We start from the raw sequence: 10,315 nt of genomic DNA, 5'->3' as shown, positions 1-10,315 counted from the left end.
CCATCTTGCTGGTTTTCTCTGTTTGGTTTCTTTTTATAATTTCTCTTTGTTGAAGGTATCATTTTGTTTTTATATTGCTTTCCTGATATCTTTTAGTTCTTTGTATTTTCCTTTAGTTCTTTGATCATATTTAAGACCCTTTTTAAAAACCTTTACCTGGTATAGCCAATGTCCATTATTCTTTGTTGGTAGTTTCTAAAGTTTTATCTTGTTCCTTTGAATGAGCCATCATTTTCCTGTTATTTTACCTTGTAATCTTTATTACAATATACACCATACATTGTAATATTTTAATGTTAGTTCTGTAATTTAATCTTTGAGCTTTGTCTTCCTTAAGTTAATAGTCAGCTAGTGATATGACAGATTTCCTTATGTGTTGGGAGCTAATATGAACAAACAAAATACTTTTCACACTCTTTAAAATTGGCTCTTTATTTGGCTGTTGCTTTCCTTTAGTGCTTATCCTTCCTACCCATGAACCTGGAGACCAGCCTGAGGTGAAAGCAGAGGCTCTTTTCAGGACTTTTCTGAGCATGGGTTTTTTCCCTCAGCATGTTCTCATGGCCTTAGGAACTCCCCAGTTTTCAGGGATCCAAATTGCTTCCTTTTCTCCCTGAAATAGTCTTTTAAGTCCTGGAGTTTTAATTTATGTCTGAAATCAGTCTTAATTTAGCTGTCCTCAAGATGCTTCTGCCATCATGGCAAGTTCTGAGAGGGGAAGCCAGAGAAGAATGTCCTGGTTCAGTCCTTCATGCTGCCACCAGATGGACTGGCTAAAATGTCCTTGCACCTTGTTATGCACACAGTGGTTACTCTGCTGCCTTTGGAGCTAAGGACTCATACTAACAGAATAAGCTGGCTCCTCACTGAGCTGAGGAGGGTTTGAGCAAAAGGCCAGCAAGTACACCACAAGCTTTTCTCATTATTTTTGTTTTCTTTTTCTTTTTTTTATTATCATTTTTTAACCTAAAGATACACAAATCACACAAAATGCCACAATAAAATATACAAGAGGTTCCCACATACCCACCCACCCAGCCCCCCCCCACACACCAACAACCCCCTTCATGAGTATGGTACATTCACTGCTCCTGATGGGCACACCCTGGAGCACTACCACAGAGCATGGACCACAGCGTATGCCGTAATCCATACTGTCTCCCAGTCAACCCAGTGGGCCACAGCAGGGCATAAAATGCCGTGCATCTCACAATGCAAAGTCCAAAAAATGCCCCAACACCATATCTGCCGGTCCCTCTCCCTGCCCCCAGCAACTCCTGCAGCCACAGTCTCCACACCAATGACAGACACAACCTTCTCAATTGCTAGAGTCACAATAACCCCACAGCAGGACACCAGTAAATTCACTCCAATCCATACTCCACTCCTACATCCTGAGGACCCCAGGGATGGTGAGTTCCACTCCACCTCCAAATCGAGAGGGGGCCTAGATCCCACATGGCCAATGATGGAACCCTCTTGCCCACAACTGCCGACTCCCTCAGCTCCCCGGCATAGTGGTCAACCAGCACCACCCCTCATCAGCTCCCCTGGGCAAGTCAAACAAACTGGAGAACAGGTACTGCAACACCACTGAGGCTCAGGGCTCAACCAGCAGAGACTCAAGTTCCCTGAGCACATACTGACCCCAATGCCAACCACAGGCTTTTCTTATTATTTTAAGTTATCTTTTCCTTGATGGTAACCCTTTATTTTCTAGAGCTTTGAGGAAGATGGCTCTGCCAGTTTTTGCTAGTTGTTCAAAGATTCTGTGGGGAAATACTGCCATCTTGGTTGGGTGGGAAAAGCCATTACCTCTTAAACCTGATCAGGCCCATATAACACAAGTGCAGTCAAAACCTTTTGGGTCCCTAATTTGCTAAACAGTACCCAGGAAATACTAACCTCCAAGCCCTGAACCCCAGACTATAGGATTTTGGCATTGAGTAATTAAATATCAATTCTAGATATTGAAAATATCCTCTAAGAGTCCAAAGCTCTCTCTTTCATAGTATTAGGTCATGAGAGCATGTACAGTGCTTCCTTCGGGGGGCCTGCCAGGCCACAGTTTACCTTTGGAGGCATGTAAGCAGCTTTCTTGATGGTCACAGGATACTCGAAGTGTTCATAGAGGAGATCGACATACTCACATTCTGTTTTGAAGGCTTGCAGAGACTGATATGTAGTTAAATAGAATTAAGTGCTGTACCAGCTCACAGAGGTCAACTCCGCCAGCATGGGGGCAGCAGGAGTTTCAAACTTTTTGTCCATCAGTAACATTGAGAAGTTTTCATTGACACTTCCCAGTCTACAGCTGTCAATCTGGAGAAACTGCAGGGCTTTAGCCTGTAGTAGTTGCTTAAATATCACTCTATTGTGGCACTGTTCTCCTGTGGCAACACTGATTCCTAGCAGGACCAAGGCCTTGGCAATAGCGGCATGTCCAAGAATGTCGTCAGGAGAGGTTGGCTCCTGCATCCACAGGGGCTTGAACTAGGCCAGCTTTAGCATCCACTCCACTGCTTCAGGAACATCCCAATGCTAGTTGGCATCCATCATCTTGTCCAGCCATCCTTGAGTGAGTCAGTGCAGAGCTGCTTCCGAGTGTCGTCCAAGTACCCCAGCCAGGCAAATGATGTGGTGTAGGCAGGGTAGCCTTCAGCCAGCATTTGCTCCTTTCTTTCTGTGTTACCAATTCTGCCTTTCCATAGTATTTCATAGGCCTCTTCCTCAGTCAAGACGTCTGTGATGTACCTGAAATCTATGCAGGACAGCAGTGTCTTGAGATCCATGTCAAGAAGTATCTTCCACAGAGGCTTACCCTCCTGCTTGGCCCACAGGTCTCACACAGCATTGAGAATGGCCACCGTTGCCAGATGCACAACCCCTTTCTCTGGACAGATCCATCTGAGCTGCCCGCTGCTTGTGAGCTGCCTGTAGGAGCTTCTGAAGTCACTGACAATGTCCCTGATGTCCTTATGAGGTAAATGATGGGCAAGGGCATTTACAGCACAGGCAACAACTTCAGTGCCTTTTCCCAGTATAAAGGTAAGTCCACATCCCTTGAACCCATCCTCTGCATCAGTTTCTAAGACGATGTAGGCAGTTGAATAGTCAGGGTATGTGTGCATGGCATCCGAGCCGTGGCCACCAAGAAACGTGGGGAAGCACACGTCGTGGACCGACAGCCGTGAGATTCTGCTGCGCACCCCCCCCATTGTATTTTGAAAGCAGTTGACTTGTTTATAGGATTTCCCAGATTAATATACTGAGGAATTTTGCCACAGATGGACCATGTCTATGATTGATTTATAAGAGATTTTGATCTTACAGTTGTTACTGAAATGGCTTATTGCTTTTGAGGTGTTGTGGTGGCTTGAATTGTGTACATCGGTTTGGGCATGCTCTTGGTCTTATTAGTTAAATTGAGGACAAACCAAATCAAGTGGGCCTTAATCCAACATTCCAGCACTTCTTATACATGGAGGAAATTTGGGCATAGGAGCAAAAAACAGATGAGGAGAGCGATGGCCACTTGATGGAGGTTGAGATTGAGTTATGGATTGCTAGCAAGCCACCACCAGAAAGCTACAGATTTCAGAGAAAACATGATTCTACTGACACACTGATTTTGAACTTCTAGCTTCCAAAAATCTCTAAGACAATATACTCCTGTTTTTTGGCCAATAAGTCTTGGAAAACTAAAACAGGGACCAATTTAAACTGTCTCTGATGTCACTAGTTGAGGTAGACATCTTTGTTCGTTTCCTTGTTTTTGTTTAAAGTGAAATAATCCAGGACCATCTTGGATCCTTATATTAAAACACAGAGTCAGTTTGTCTCCATGGACCCCAGAAGACTTTTGTGAAGAAGGGAATTAGATGCTAAATATGGTTATAAATTTTGATGCTTCTTGATGCAGTTTGAAAATATACCACAGCAAGTGACACTATGTTGTCATTGGGTTGCTAGGCACATTTGTGGTAAGAACAAAATTGGCTAGTTTTATTTTGTCTTGCTTCAATATTGTTCTCTTTGAACAATATTGTCTTGCTTCAATATTGTTTCTTCTGTTTTTGTAGAGTGGTTAATGTCCTGAGACTACGGAACCAAACTGTTTGTGATTACCTCTTGGCTTCACAACTGAAGAGCAACATCCTTGGGCAATTTACTAACAGCTTTTTCTTCTATGTTTGTATCTACTCTATCCCTTCTGTCTTTATTTCCTCATGTCTAAAATGGAAATAATAATGGTTTCTTTTTTTTTTTTTAAAGATTTATTTTTATTTAATTCCCCTCCCCTCCCCCGGTTGTCTGTTTTCTGTGTCTTTTTGCTGCGTCTTGTTTCTTTGTCCGCTTCTGTTGTTGTCAGCGGCATGGGAAGTGTGGGCGGTGCCATTCTTCCGCAGGCTGCTCCCTCCTTCGCGCTGGGCGGCTCTTCTTATGGGTGCACTCCTTGCGCGTGCGGCTCCCCTACGCGGGGGACACCCCTGTGTGGCACGGCACTCCTTGCACGCATCAGCACTGCGCATGGGCCAGCTCCACACGGGTCAAGGAGGCCCGGGGCTTGAACCGCGGGCCTCCCATGTGGTAGTCGGACGCCCTAACCACTGGGCCAAAGTCCGTTTCCCAATAATGGTTTCTTGGGAGTTAAATGTTTTAATAGTTGGGAATCACTTTGAAAAATGCCTAGTACATAGAGAATATTCAATTAGTGCTGGTTATTATCAAAAAGAAAGCTCATTAATCCATTTTTTTCTTTTCCACCAAATTTCATGTACCTTTTCCTATTCTATCACATCAAATATATCTATAAATTATAGTACTGCTACAAAGTATAGTCTTTCTTTTTCCCTCATTGACCTTTAGTGCAGGTTCCAAATCATATGGTTCCAGAGGATCCCACTTGCTGTCTTCACTTGAACAGAAATATTCAAAATAAAAGACATCCCATTCTCATTCTCCAAAGTGACTAGAATAATACATTTTATCAGCGAACCAACATACTAGTTGTCTCTGGATGCAATGACAACGAGACAATAAAATGCTTCTAAACTTTTCTCTTTAACTGTTTTTAAAGTTTTATTTCATAGGAGGTGTCATTATCTTTTATCATGGGCAGCTTTAGAGTTGAATTTAAATTACTTAATGTCTTTAGATTTAAATATACTTATCCTTTGTGGTCTGGACCTCTCTGATTTCTCTATTATGTCTCTAAGTTCCACTAAGAGAATGTGATTAGTTTGATGCAGACAAACATAGTTATAAATGTGGAGCCTGCTAATACTCTGCTGGCTCCATTCACAAAACAGAGTTTAAATAAAATTTTCCTTTGAGGATTTTTGTTTTTATAAGTGTTTAAATATTTATTGTGAATATATTTTACATCTATAATAATTAGCTCTTTTAAGGAATAGTATTTTCTAAGAGCCACTTTTTTTAAAGGATAAAGTTTCTAAATTTAAAGTACTTAGCTCTGGGAAGTGGATTTGACTCAACAGATAGAGCATCTGCCTACCACATGGGAGGTCCAGGGTTCAAACCCAGGGCCTCCTGACCCATGTGGTGACCTGGCCCACGTGCTGTGCTGATGCACACCAGGAGTGCTGTGCCATTCAGGGTGTCCCCCGCATAGGGGAGCCCCACATGCAAAGAGTGCTCCCCATAAGGAGAGCCACCCTGTATGAAAAAAGTGCAACCTGCCCAGGAGTGGTACCACACACACAGAGAGCTGAAGAAATAAGATGACGCAACAAAAAGAGACACAGATTCCCGATGCCACTGATAAGAATACAAGAGGACACAGAAGAACACACAGTGAATGGGTACAGAGAGCAGACAACTGGGGGGGGGGGGGGGGGAGAATAATAAATTAATTAATTAAAATAAATCTTAAAAATAAATAAATAAAATACTTAGCTCTATGCCATACGGTGATTAGAGGTTCAGATATTGCTCTTCCTTTTAAAAGGAAGTAATTATTCATATACTCACAGAGGCACAGGAGGTATATTGGCTGCCAAGTACTCGAGTCTCAATTTTTAGATAGGAATGATGGCCAAACTCCAGGAATCCAATGCTCTCAGTCTCTGTCTCCTTCTCTCCATCTCATCCTCTCTACTCCCCTTTTCTCCTTCTTATTCCCTTCCTTCCTTTCTTTGGTTTCCTTTCTTTGCCTTTTCTTTTACTATTGGTTTCAAAACTATAAAGAATGAAACCTATGCATACTATAATGTTTGCAGGTAAAACCAGCAGGTTCATTTTAATTTCTCTATTTATAAATAGTATCATTAGCTCTGATTATTTTCCCTGGTAAAGTTGGAAAACACATGCCTCAAATGTGGACACACTCTTCCAGGACAAAATGGGGCTTCAGCTGGAACAGATGGGTTATGGGTTTTTCCCTGTGTGTCCATGGAATTTCTAACTTGACAAACAGCAGGTCTTTGATTACATAAAGCTGGGACCAAAGCATGTTTTCTTGTTAATGAAGTAGATGTACTCTCAATCTAAAATGGAAAAATTTAATGTTAATATTGTGGTGAATTACGCATGTATTTAAAATGCCAATAATTACCAAACACCTTTGAATGTGTCTTCTCATTTTGTTGAAATGTCAGTGATTAAATCTGCCAATTTGTTATGGTTTTTATTAGTTCCTTCTGTTTTTTAATACTCTGGTTTTTATTTTTTTTCTGTGGTTGTTTTTTTCTGTCACTCTCTGGTTTACATAATTATTTTTAGCATTCTATTTTGATTTATCCATTGTGTTTTTGTGTGTATCTCTTTATATAGCTATTTTAAGTGTTTTATCAAGCACCATATTAAACATATCACAGTCTACTGGTATCAACATTTTAGTACATTTATAATATAATTTTCTTAAATAGATCCACTACATATACTGCAAGCCATATCAGACCATGTTATAATATTTACTTGACCCATCAAACATAATTTTAAAAATTCAAGGGAAGAAGGTAAGCCTATTTTATTTACTCATATTTTAACTCTTCTTGATGTTCTTTCTTTCTATCAGATGTTCCAAGATTGCTTTTTGTATCATTTCTTTTCTGTTTAAAGGATTTCCTATAGTTAATCCCCTCTGGGTAGGTAGGTTATCTGGTCACAAATGTTACTATTTTTTTTTATGATTTATTAAAATTAAATCTACATGAACTGTAATACTTATCTATTGCCAATTAACAAATTACCAAAATTTAGTGGCTTAAAAAACACACATTTATTGTCTCATAGTTTCTGTAGGTCAGTAATTCTGGCTTCCATGATCCTCTGCTCTGGGTCTCATAAGGCTACAGACAAGGTGTTGTCAGGGCTGTGTTCCTTTCTAGAGTTTGGGGTTCTCTTCCACGCTCGCAATGTGGTTGGACATTTCAGTCCTTTGAGGTTGCAGGACTGACATTTCCATTCTCTTCCCTGCCGCCATCTGGGTGCTGCTTTCATTTCTTTGGAACATATCCTTGTCACAGTGTGTGGCAGTTATTTCTCCAGGGTCAGCAAAAGAATTGCTCTCTAACATCAGGAAAGAACCAGCACATCTTTTAATGGCTTTCACTCAATTAAGTCAGGCCAACTCAGGATTATCTCTGGTTTGTATAACTCAAAAAATTGAATGAATTGTGATTTTAACTATATCTGCACTACAGAACACCATCCAATTTTATATGACTGATACTTATCGAGAAAGACAAAAAAAACCAGTACTCATTGGGTTAAAAATGGCAAAATATTGAATATTGTATAACTTCAAACTTTTGTTTCCTGACTAACAAAAAACAAACATGAAAACTACATGTCTTTTCCAAGTCACTCCAAAAAGAAGAGCATGAAACAAAGGTTAGCATGCTTACAGTTAATTATGAAAATTGATACAAAGGAGAAAAGTGTGAACTATGATTGTATTTCCTTGAATATGCCACCATTCATTAAGAAGCTGCTATTGTGCCTCAATGGGCTATTTTGTGCCATATTACCCTGTTCTTTATAAATAGTACTAGACAATCTCTAGATTTGAACATTTAGTCATTGTCTTGGGTTTTTTGTTTGTTTTTGTTTAATGGTGGGTTTTTGGTTTTTATTTGTTTATTTCACATTTTCCTCTGTCTTTAGAATTAGGTGAGAATAGGATATGTCTGTCAGTATTCCCATTACCTAGAACAGTCCGTGGCGCACAGAGTGTGTGCTCATGAAATATTGGTTGAATCAATACATTGACATCATAATTTTATATTTTAATATTTACAACAACTTTGCTGGTTAGAATATGTAAATGTGGAAAATGAAGTTCTGCAATTTTAGTTAACTGATTCAAAGTCTTTCCTAATATGAACATCACATGCATAATATTTTAGGAAAAAAATGGAAAAAGAGAGAGGGGAAACTGGTGATGCATTGTCATTAATATAATAGGTTGTTGGAATTAACTAAGTTGATTCATTATAAACAAACTTTTTAATTTTAGAATAGTTTTAGATATTCAGAAAAATTGAGTACTATACAGAGTGGTCCAACATAACTTTCACCCAGTTCTTCTATGATTAACATCTTATATTAGTATAGTACATTTGTTTCAATTAGCGAATACTGATATATTTTAATTATCTAAAGTCCATACTTTATTCAGATATCCTTAGTCTTTACCTACACCTTTTCTCTGTTCCAGAATCCCATACAAGATACTACTTTATACTTATACATTGTTCCTTTGGTTTACCTTGGCTACTATAGCTTCTCTGCTTTACTTGTTTTTAGTGACCTTATCAGTTAAAAAGGAGAACTGGTCAGATATTTTATACAAAGTCCTTCAAATGGGAATTTTCTGATGATTTTTATCTCAAGATTAAACTATGGTTATAGGTTTTATAAGGAAGGCCACTGAGGTAAAGTGCCATTTTCATCACATCATATCAACATGCTTTATTACTATTGATGTTAACCTTGAGTACCTTGCTAACAATGTCAGTTTTCTCCACTGTAAATAAATCTTCCCCACCCCTCTATATACTGTATTCTTTGGAAAGTAGTCACTATGCACAGACCACATTTAAAAAGTGGAAAGTTGTGCTTCATCTCCTTGAGGGCAGAATATCTATATAAATTATTTGAGTTTGTTCTGCACAGGAAATTTGTTTATCTTCCTATTTATTTATTCATGATATCAGCATGGATTCATTAATATTCATTTTATACTTTATAGTATAATCCAATACTACTTTATTTGTTTTGATACACAAATTGTTCTAGCTTTGGACATTGAGAGATTTTTCACTTGGCTCTTGTGTCTCATTGTCAGAATTTTTTTGGTCTGTTTACTTGTTTTTTACCACGTTTTGATTTCTGATACTACAAGATGATTCTGACTGATCTTGTATATTTCCTGTCCCAACTTTAGAATCAGAAATTTCTTCAAGAATATCTGGTTTATTTTATTGGAGAATAGTATTAGAAACCAACTTCTGGGGACTAGATGTATTCATAGCTACTTAAGTGTGGCTATTTCTAGACCTTCTCATCTGACTAGGTAATATAAACAATATAAGTATGTAAGTATTAATACTTACTTGTTATATACATACACATGTAACTATAAATATTTCTCTAAATATATAACCTTTTATATCTATAAAAAAGATGAGTTCATACTTATGTCTCCAACACTAAGCCATTACCATGTGGATCATTCTAGCCTCCTCTTCTTGCTTTCTTGTAAACTCCTAATACTAAATTGAGTAACCTAGCTCCTATCATCTGCCATCCAAATTTACTTAATTGCTCAATTCTAGCATGCATGTAGAAAAATAGCAGAATTGTTTATCATCACCTCCATAGGATTCAAACTGCATCAACTAAAGAACACTGGTTATGTATGGTTAGACAGGGGGAGGCTTTAGTTTTAGAGATTCCACTCATTTCCAAAGTTACTTAGGTCAGTACCTAATTCAATAACCCACTGATGGAATATTGGAAGGTAAACTCACAAAAGGTTCAGACTTCCCCAAGACTGTAGGCCCCAGTAGTTTCTCAGTTGCACACTAGTCCTCCCTCAGCCTCCAGCAATATATTAAAATCGCCATTTAAGTGTTCCTGACATTTATAGCTCCAGCGGCCTCTGTACCAAGCAAGCTGTGACTCTCTGGATTTGCCTCTCTCATCAGGTTTCAGGATGGCAGTTTGCCACACAACCTCGTTTCTCTGAAGGAAACAACATTTTTGTTAATTTTCAATTTGTTCAGCTTTTTGTTTTGTTTTATTTTGTTTTGTTTTGTTTTGTTCCTGGGTGGAGTGACAACTACCA

At 38.8% G+C, this 10,315-nt stretch overlaps 1 pseudogene; it reads right to left on the bottom strand.

Moving 5' to 3' along the window:
* Window positions 1–2,019: 2,019 nt before the first annotated feature.
* On the bottom strand, window positions 2,020–3,218 carry LOC101421913 (mitochondrial enolase superfamily member 1 pseudogene; annotated as a pseudogene).
* Window positions 3,219–10,315: the final 7,097 nt, after the last annotated feature.

Source organism: Dasypus novemcinctus, chromosome 11 (genome assembly GCF_030445035.2).
Source record: "Dasypus novemcinctus isolate mDasNov1 chromosome 11, mDasNov1.1.hap2, whole genome shotgun sequence".
Lineage (NCBI taxonomy): Eukaryota > Metazoa > Chordata > Mammalia > Cingulata > Dasypodidae > Dasypus > Dasypus novemcinctus.
The sequence above is the reverse complement of the archived record's forward strand: the minus strand, read 5'-3'. Positions and strand labels throughout refer to the sequence as shown.